This window comes from Bidens hawaiensis, unplaced genomic scaffold, assembly GCF_021521415.1.
Source record: "Bidens hawaiensis isolate Kalapana, Puna unplaced genomic scaffold, B.hawaiensis_p1.1 tig00012184_1, whole genome shotgun sequence".
Lineage (NCBI taxonomy): Eukaryota > Viridiplantae > Streptophyta > Magnoliopsida > Asterales > Asteraceae > Bidens > Bidens hawaiensis.
In genome coordinates, this window is record NW_027491981.1 from 184,796 (window position 1) to 195,105 (window position 10,310).

At 34.3% G+C, this 10,310-nt stretch overlaps 1 pseudogene; it reads left to right on the forward strand.

Moving 5' to 3' along the window:
- Positions 1 to 3,831: 3,831 nt before the first annotated feature.
- Positions 3,832 to 4,384, forward strand: LOC143540252 (ethylene-response factor C3 pseudogene; annotated as a pseudogene).
- Positions 4,385 to 10,310: the final 5,926 nt, after the last annotated feature.

Sequence of the window (10,310 nt, forward strand, 5' to 3'; positions counted from 1 at the left end):
CCCATTAAAGACGTATATCATTTATTTTTACATTAGGTAACTCATTATCATCACATATCGATATCGCTATCGGTATGCCCTCTTTTGATCTTCAAAAATCACATCTTATATATTTCCAGAAATAATAAAATAAAAGTACCTAAAACCCATTATGAGCCAGAATCACAACACATACATGCCCTCGTGCAGTTATAAATTAATGTAGCCACATACTCTACATAAACAACCTTATACATATGTTCATACACAAACGTGCTAATACAAGTAAAATAGTCCAATTAACAACTTGATATCTTTTACTCTGGTAAATGAATTAAAATAAGAACATGTTAAAATTTTCATCTAATTAAAATGGCATTTACTGTTGACCTGTGTTTGATCAGTCAACAAACCACATGTATTTTATGTGTTATATATGACTTATGAGCTGGCCACTCATGTTTCTTTCCGCAAATTGCTTATAAAGATCAACTAACAATGAAATGAAATTTTATTAAAATAATATGGTCGTTATAAATTACCTTTAATCAAAAGGAAAACAATAGAAAATCATGACAGTATAAAGGCTATTTAAGGACTTATGATTTTCGTAACAAATGACAGATGACATCTAATTATGAGCGTCATTCCAACCTTGGCTAGGTGGTAATGACTCTTACCTTTAAGAGTGATGATCATGAAGTTCAAAACCTGACACGAGAATATTTTCTCTTGGACCAGTTTATGAGTAGAAATAGATTGCGTTATTTCGAGCAAATAGGAATACATCTTATTGATCTTTATTCTTTAGACTATCACAAGCAAAAGTTAGTTATCCAATTAAGCATGGCCCTTGCTATATGACCAATTAATACTTTTTATGATTAGTTAAGACTAAATATGGCTCACGAATAGTCGTTACAACTCGTTATACCACTTTGAATATTAATATAAAAATTGAATAAAATGAATTTTAACACCTTAGAATTACTTGCATGTATATACGAAGTAATGTACAATACTTGATGTTAAGGGTATACCCGTCATCATAATACGCGACCATTTTGGACTTTGGTTACAAATATTTGCGACAATTTTGGTTGGTCACAACTTTGGTTGCTATCTTACATTTGTGTTGCATTGTATAAATTAAACATATTTCTAGATTTGTTCCATAATCTAGTACATTCTTTCTAGATTTTCTGTATAATATCCGAGCATCTAAATGACCATGTAAACATTCTAATTTTCTGTTCGATTTTTTTTACACAAGTCGCCTTTATATGGTTCAAAATTCAAACTATTTAAAAAAGAAAAGTTAACCATCTTAAGGCTAAGGGTAATGGGGCTTGGTTAAGCCCCAAGTGAGCCAAGCAAAATCTGACACGTAGGCGTTGATGTGGCACATGATCAAGCCTCTCAACCAAGCCTCAGAGGGTGTAGTGGTCCTGGTGATCAGGGGCTTGGTCAGGGGCTTGATTGATTTTTTTTAATTTTTTTTGTTATATACACAAATATAAATTAAAATACTTTATTAAAACATAAATAAAAATGAAAATAAAAAGAAAAATAAAAAAATAAAAATAAATAGCGCTTTTATTTTTGTGTTGCAAATTCCTTCCGAATGCGTTCTTTTTCTTCCTCCATTAGCGCTTGGTCGTTTGACGGTAGGTGGCTAAAGTCTTTGGCTAGAAAAGCCAAACTCTTGAAACGGTTTCTTTTGTGTTGAGCTTCACCAATCGAGTGGATGCCCTTGACAATTCCTTAATTTATTTTTTATTGTCGCCATCACCAACCGTTTTTTTCCCACGATCCCTACCCGGAGGGCAGCTACAACCTTGGTCTTTCAAATGACCTTCGGACAAGTTTAGGTCGAAGTCAATTTGATTATCCGACCCGCTCGAAGAGACGTATGTGCCGGACGCACTAGTTTTTGTACGTTTTGCCCCTTCGCCAAAGTCCTCCGCACATAGTTCAATCCATTTCGAGCACTTTCTTAACACCTCCCACAAGTAGCCATCGTCAAACGTCTTCACAACCCCATACCTTCACAACACCTCTTGTTTCCATTCATCACAAGTGAATTGGTAAACCGCGAGATCATTGGACCCACTCGGCCGCATTCGGTTAGCATTGCAGTTATGTATGTTGGTAAACAATCCTACATATTTACGAGTATCGGTCCACCGACCCGATATCATATTATCGGTACGAGCCCTAGTCCCCACTTGTTCATAAAAACATTCCCGAACCTTGGCCCAAAAAACTCGAGCTTTTTGAAAGTCGGCTACAAAATAAATAACAAAAAATGTAATAAAACTTCTCTTCTTTAAAGAAATATCAAACAATAAAATTCACAAAATAATTTACCCGCGTTCCGATCTTGGGATATTTCAATCCAAGCTTTCGCCAATGCAAGCTTCTCTTCTTTAGACCACGGAGTAGTCTTCCGCTTCTCCGGTGCCGAGGGACCATCCGCTTCGCCGGTCTTCTTCCCCTTCTTTTTGTGGGATCGTTTTGCCGGCTCCGGTTGTGTTTCCGGGACCGAAATTTCAGGTTGTGACATCCCAATGAACTTGAAACGAATCGTCGTCCATGTAGTTACATTCCTCGGGAAATTGAGTGTCTTTGATGTTGCCCCAACCCGACATGGTTTGTAACTTGATAAATTCTTAAATTATTAGAGAGAAATGAAGTGAGAATGGTGTGTTATTGTTATAAAATGGGCTAGTTATTTATAATGTGTTATTTAGTTAAAAAAAAACAATTTAAACTAGCCAACGGCTACTTTTTTGAACCCCAAAAGCCCAACGGCTATTTTGTGTCCCGCGACCACAGTCACGCCGCCCAACTGCGCCCCGGCTCACGGACCGGTGTAGCGATGTTCGCGAGCCACATCATCGGCCACCTGGACCGTGCCCCACCCCTCACCCCTAACTACACATAGTTTAAAGTAGGGCTGACAATTCGTGTCTTAACAGGTTTAACAGGTAAAAGGCGACGCGCGTAACACAAATATCAAACTTGAATACGACTCTTTTAACTACTTTATATGTCATGACTATAAGACAGATTTAAGTTTTGTGTACCAGTAAGGGATAATGAGGGAGTCTAGCCTACTAATTTCAATTATTTAAGAAAATAAAAAATTCACATACCGTACTTTTTGATTATGAGATCTTATCTTGTCTTTAACAGGTACCCAATTGTCAGCCCTCTAAATGTAGAAGAGCTATGATCTTCATGAATCATGACTTTCAAAGAAACACAGGTTAACCAATCATAAGGCTGAGGGGTGTGGGGGGCTTTAATGGGGGCTCCAACCAATAATATTATGACGTATGGCAGAGAGAGAAACTGGATAAGGAGGGTGTTGGAGCCCCCGTTGGAGCCCCTGACCCTGGTGTGGAGGGGCTCCAGCAGGGGCTCCAGCGAATTTTTTTTATTGGTTTGTTCGGCTCCCAACGGTCAAAAAACCATCAAAAGTTGTGCAGCCCTCTCTCTTCTCCCGCTAACCGGCTCACGCCTGCATTGTTTTTCGCGTTAGCGCCCCGTTAGCGCCTCCGCTAGCGCCCTGGTGGTGTGGTGTTAGCGCCTGGGGGCGCGAGCAGAGGGGCTCTAGCGCCCCCGTTGAAGCCACACACCCCTCAGCCTAATAGCACTTATCCACTTGGTACGACCAACTTTAGATATGAAAATCCAGATTAAACAAATCAAAAAACCACAACCATGCGATAACAGCAATTATGACATCATGGTAGGACCCACTTATGACGTCTATCATTCACGCTTCCCTTTGATATAATGAATATAGCTATTTAGTTTCTACATTATTTCATACCCTTCACAAAACAATATCTTATTCATGGATGCTTCTTCTTACTCACCGGAATATTATTCATCGTTTTCGGACGATCATATAATATTCCGGCAAGATTCACTTCCTTTTGATCTCAACGACTCACAAGACATGCTATTATTTGACATGCTAGCAGTTGCATCCACATTAGATCTAGACGACCACTCGCCGGAGTTAAACACCTCAACCACCGAAAAAGTCAAAGAAGTTTCTTCACGGTCAAACCCTAGCAACAACAAGCCATACCGCGGCGTTAGACGACGTCCGTGGGGCAAGTTCGCAGCTGAGATAAGGGACTCCACGAGACACGGTGTCCGTGTGTGGCTAGGTACGTTTGATAGCGCTGAGGCAGCAGCCATGGCGTATGATGAAGCGGCTTTTACAATGAGAGGTTCGTTGGCTGTGTTAAACTTTCCGGTGGAGAGAGTGAAGGAGTCATTGAAGAAGATGAAGTATGGATTTGAAGAAGGGTGTTCGCCTGTGGTTGTGCTCAAGAAACGACACCGTCAGAGGATTAAAAGACAAGATTATAAGAATAATTTTTAACTAGGGTTTTAGTATATGTGTTGTTGTAATCTTTGTACATCAGAAAAAGTATTTACTTAAAATTGTGTGTTTATAGATTTATAGATCACTTTAAATTTGATCTGCATTCTACTACTTAAATATCTTTAACTCAAATGTTAGATGTTATGATTTCGTTATCTGTTCAAGAAAGACGTGTCAACACTTTCGATCATAAGATATGTAAAGTTTTGTGTAGAATCCTGATCTTGACCATATTGACCCTATTATCATAAGATGTTAAGTTGTCCAATTTATTTGATCCTTTTTTGCTTTGAATTGATGAATTAAAAAACTAACTAGCCCATATAATATAAAATTATCAATCATTTTGATTTTTGACATGTCAACATAAAATTGAACCCTTTGATAAGCTAATTTTGTAACTTGACTTACTAACATATATATCAGACTATACATATGATCATCTTTGAACTTGATTGGAATATTCTTTAAGATACTTGTAATTTGTTTTTATTTTAATATTAATTTATTTAAATATCTTTAGTAAGTTTACGACTCACTAGTACTTTAATAATATTAAGTTTAAACATAAATATAGAATCAGATAGTTAAATAATTTATTTGATTTAATCTATCGATCTTGATTCTGAAAAGAGTATAATAAAACTAGTTAATAAAACTTGAAGCGAAGTTGAAAAATAAGTACTGAAAAAATCATTAGAAATAGTTAAAGAAATAGTAGAAGAATCCAGAGAACAAAACTAAAAATCAGCTAAAATAATTTATTAAAATATGTATCAAAATCTATTATAAAAGTACTATCCAAGATGAATACCGGAGTAATAAACTTCATTATAAAATAAGGGTAAGGCTTAACATGTCATCCTTCCTTGCTAACCATACATTTTCTGTGAACTTTCATTTTCCTTTAATATTTATAATCGATATAGTAGTTCCTCTTATTTAATTTTACATTCTCTCAAAATATCAAATAAAAAACTATTAAATTTTTATTTTTGTTTTACAGTTTTTTAATATATATTTATTATTGATTTTATTATTTTACTTTTAATCTTATTAAAAGTTTGTTTATTTTGTACTTGTATTGAAAAGTTTTTTATGTTTTCTCTAGCTATTTTTAATTTTTTTTATAAAATGTATTCAAAGAAATTTGTTTTTTTTGTGCTAGATTTAAATACATGAGATTAATGTTATCTGAGAAAAGTGTCAAATTTATTTATCAAGTTTCTAAAAAGATAAAAACAAGTATATAAAAAAAAAATTTAAACAAGGAAAAGAACGTTTTTTAGATAAGAAAAAAACGTTTTTCTAAGTAAGAAAAATATGTTTTGTTAAAGGCTTTTAAATATACATTAAAAGATAAATAGAAAAAAAAATTCTAAATAAAAATAGGAAAAAATGTTTTCATAAAAATAATAATGATAATAAAATATAACAAAATGACAAAAGAAATAACAAAAAGGTAAATCGTATTAATGTAAAACTTGAGAGGGGGTATGTTTAGTAAAAATGGATGGGAGGGTGGTATGTTTAGCAGCACCCTAAAATAAGATTACATAACCTCAAACAGAATAAATTGTTGTTGATTTTTCAAAGAAACCATTGTTACGGAACCCTGCATCGCCCATACCTCTTCTTGCGTGCACATGTCGTACTATTGTCGAACCACCGAATTAATTTGTACTCGTCATCCGTCGTTTGATTAATTACCGTTGTAGCATGTGTTCTATAAGCATTTTTTCAGTTGCTAATCAGATCGAAATGAATAAACAATTGTTTTATTTCTTGTTTGTTTTCTTATTAGGGTTACTTTGGGTTGTTTTTTGTTTTTAGTTTTGGGTATTCAAGTTTCGGATGTTATTCGAGTGTTAATGAGAGATCTATTTTATGAAAAGAATGAGCAAGGGTGGCTCAATTGCCACTCACATTAAAAAAATGAACTCGATTATATCCAGATTATCATATATGGGAATCAAGTTCGATAATGATACTAAAGCTTTGGTGTTATTGTCTTCACGACCTGATAGCTAGTATGAGACAATAACTACAACTACCAATTCTATAGGGGCTGCTATTAGGCATTTGAAGGGATCTGAGATATTGTGTTGGGTGAGGATACTCGCTATAAACCATGGTTGTAGATCATCTCTAGATGTTCCTTATTGGCAGAATCAAGGGAAATAGCAAGAATAGTGGGGGCCAGGGAAGGAGTTCGTCAAGAATTTAGTAGAAAGTGAGGTTTTGAAATTTTAATGAGGTGGGCATGGTAACAATTTATGCCAAGGTCCAAGGAAGAGGATATTAAAACGATTTGAACACTAATAAGGTAGCCATTTAGGGTGATTACGTGTTTTGTTGTGTAACAAGTAGTGTTGACTCTTGATGGATTCTGGTGCTCGGTTTCACGCCATGGATAGTGAGGAGACGATGGATGATCTAAAAGTTGATTACTAGGAAGGTACAACTCCCTAATGATGATATTATTTATGTAAGGCCCCGTTACCGGTGCCTCACTTTGGACGTTGGATTTACTCATAAACACAGTTCTAAATATTAGAGTTAATTAAAACTTTCGCGGAATATAAAATCTTCATGTAACATTACATAACATTTCAAAACTTGTCTTAAACAAACATCTTGTCTTTCAAATTAAACATCAATAAACATAAAAACATCTTGAGTCTTCAGATGCCAGCCTTTTATTCTTCTGCCATGTGATAGCTCAAACTAGCTGTCTCATTCTACTCACCTACGTGCATACTAAAAGTCAGCTACGCTGAGTGAGTTCTAGTTAATCATATGACATGCAACACATTCATAATTACATACTTTCGTTCATACATCATACTTTCATTTATAATATACTTACTTACCTTCATACTTTTTTTCTTTTATATTCATACATTACGTTTTAAAGAGCATTATGCCCTACTTTCCTCGAGTATTATTAGGGCCCGGTTCCCTCTTGCCTCAAATATTATTAGGGTTCGGTTCCCTCTTGCCTCGGGTATTATTAGGGCACGGTTCCCTCTTACCTGGAATATTATTAGGGTTTGGTTACCTCTTGCCTCGAATATTACACTACAACAAAAGGGTTTTTTAGTACGTACGAAAGCGTCCTAAAATGCTATTTTATAGGACATTTCATTTAATAGGACCAACGAGAAAAGCGTTTCATGTAAAGGGGTCGTAATAAGTTTCGGAACTCAAAAAGTATCCTAATATCCCAAATAAGATTATGAAACCAATTTTATGGTCGTATAATTATCCATTAACAACCCAAAAAGTGTCCCAATAAAAACATATTATGAGACTTTAGCAATGTTCTGACACGTGCTTACCTAATTGTAAACTTTTTATACACATACAAGCGTCCTTAAAAATTAATATATAGGACCCATATGATAGAATATTATACTACCAAGAAAAGGGTCCTAATATCCCAAACAAGATTATGAAACTAAATTTTATGGTCGCATAATATGTCTATGAACTTAAATAGCATCCTAAAAAACATATTATGGCACTTTTGCAATGTTCTAACGTTTAATAGGACAAAATTTCAAAGTCCTAACAAATCATATTATACAACCATTTTTTAAACGTCCACACACACAATTTTATGATACGGTTATGGATATCTAAATAAGGGGTTTTTATTAAACAATAAAAAGACCATCAACATATATAATCCTAATAGTTATCGTGTATAACATCAACTACTGAAAAAAAAAATAAAAATTCTTTATTAAATAAGCTTATTCATAGCAAAAACACTAAACATAATTAAGTTATAACATTATTCAACATAAACTCTTGTAACATTCAACAAAGAAATTAAAAGCAATAAAAGAAACAAGCACCATAAAATCCCGAGTCATTCTGTGTCCTCAATCCTCACGGACTACCTACAAATAAACCATCCATGTCTAAGCATTAAGTTCCATGTTATTAAAATTATTCGTATCACAAGTTTAACAAATACATACCGAGATGAATGGACAAGGCCCTGCGATGGATGCACAAATACAATCTTGAATTGTAGAAAATAACCCATATGGTCTGTAACGTCCTAAATTATTAAAGACTCCACGTCATTTAATACAAGCTTCAACTCGAATATGTGAAGGAGCCAAACTTTAAGCAAAAGGCGTACACCATCGTATGTTACTTTGGTTGCAGAATCGCAACCTCGATTACATATTCACATCGTTTACAACTTGTTCGTCTGATTCCGAGAGAAAACTCGTACTTGTTTCTAAACAAGGTAATCACATTAAATATGATAATTACATAACCCACAAACCAGCCTGTTTACAATCTACTTTATTGCTACTCATGATCTGTTACTTAAAAATCTATACAGAGTGTTCCATAATTGTTAAAAACCTCATTCGACTAATATGCCACCAAAAACTATCACGAGCGGTTCATTAATTTAAATGACCAAGATACCCATATACGTATTATTCATTTATGATTATTAGTAACAAGTCAAAGTAATTGTTTAGCTACACTATCAATATTGGTCCTTCATTAACAGGTCGATACTTTTAATTAGATATACCGCCCATGTGAACACTAACAATTACCAATCCCCTAACTAGTCACATTACAAGTAATCTATTTTACTACTTTGATTTCCATAAATAGCATAAACAAAATAAAAATCAAAACGTAACCTTGCAATACAATTATAGTGTAAGGTCCATTTACTAACACATGATAAAGCAACTTACACTTTTAGCGTGTCAAAATGACCCCATCTCCCTTATGAAGTTAACAAAACTAAGTTCTTTCTAAATAAGTCGAAACGACCCCTTTCCACCACGTAAGGATATATAAATCAAAATACTCAAAACTCGGATTTGACATTTACAAGAAAGTATAACTAAGATGGTTGACCCCCCCCCCCCCTCTAATGGTTTTAGATGTTAGATAAACCTACCTTTTCCCGTAGGAGCTTGATTACGCGACGTCCGTTCAACTAGTTGACTTCCAAGCTTGCTTCGTACCTAGCTTGTTAACGTGTAAACTTTCAACATTTAGAATACATAATGTGGACAATGAAATCACTCTACAATAGTATTCTTTTTAACAAAATCCAACATACAAAATCCATCAAAATCCATCGTTCAGTATTCAACATGTGTGACATCTTAATACAATTTCTTGCATAAACCTTTATGCAAGTATTTGCAACCCATAAAACACCATATAATAAATTAACACAACCAATTATATTCAACAATTTATATTATACTTCGAACATGTTTAAACATTCACTTTTAACTTATTTTTCTAAAAAGCTAGTTCATGTGAAATACTTTCTGCGCAGCTGTAATCATTGGCCAATTTGACCTAGTAGACGACCATAACTTTCCTTGTTCTAAAATTCTGCAGAAAATAGTCCCCACAAGGTTTCCAAGCATATAAAGAACACCCAAAACGGACACTTGGTTGAATTTATACAATTTATACAAAACAGCCTAAAATCAGTACAAAAGCTGCGAAAATTAAAGTTAGTGTTTCTTCCCCAATTCAACCCAATGACATATAAACACCAAAATCCTGATTTTTAACGCAAATCAGATATACATAAAAGTTTAGGAACACCCAGTACAACAATTATAAGGTACAAGATGTCAACACTATCAAATAAAACTTTAGTTGAGGCATTTTATCAAACACCTTATAGGCATAACTATGTCTTACCAAATTAACAATTATAAAGGTGATCTGCAAACCCCCAAATAAGCAGTTCCATCATCTCAACTGAATTTATATATCATATATATATCAACACGCAATCAAATTTCAAATTATATGCATAGTTTATTCATGAAACGGAAGGAAACCACAACACTATCAATTCTATGCTCAATGATTTTAACACCTAGTTCATCATATATGAACCCATCCT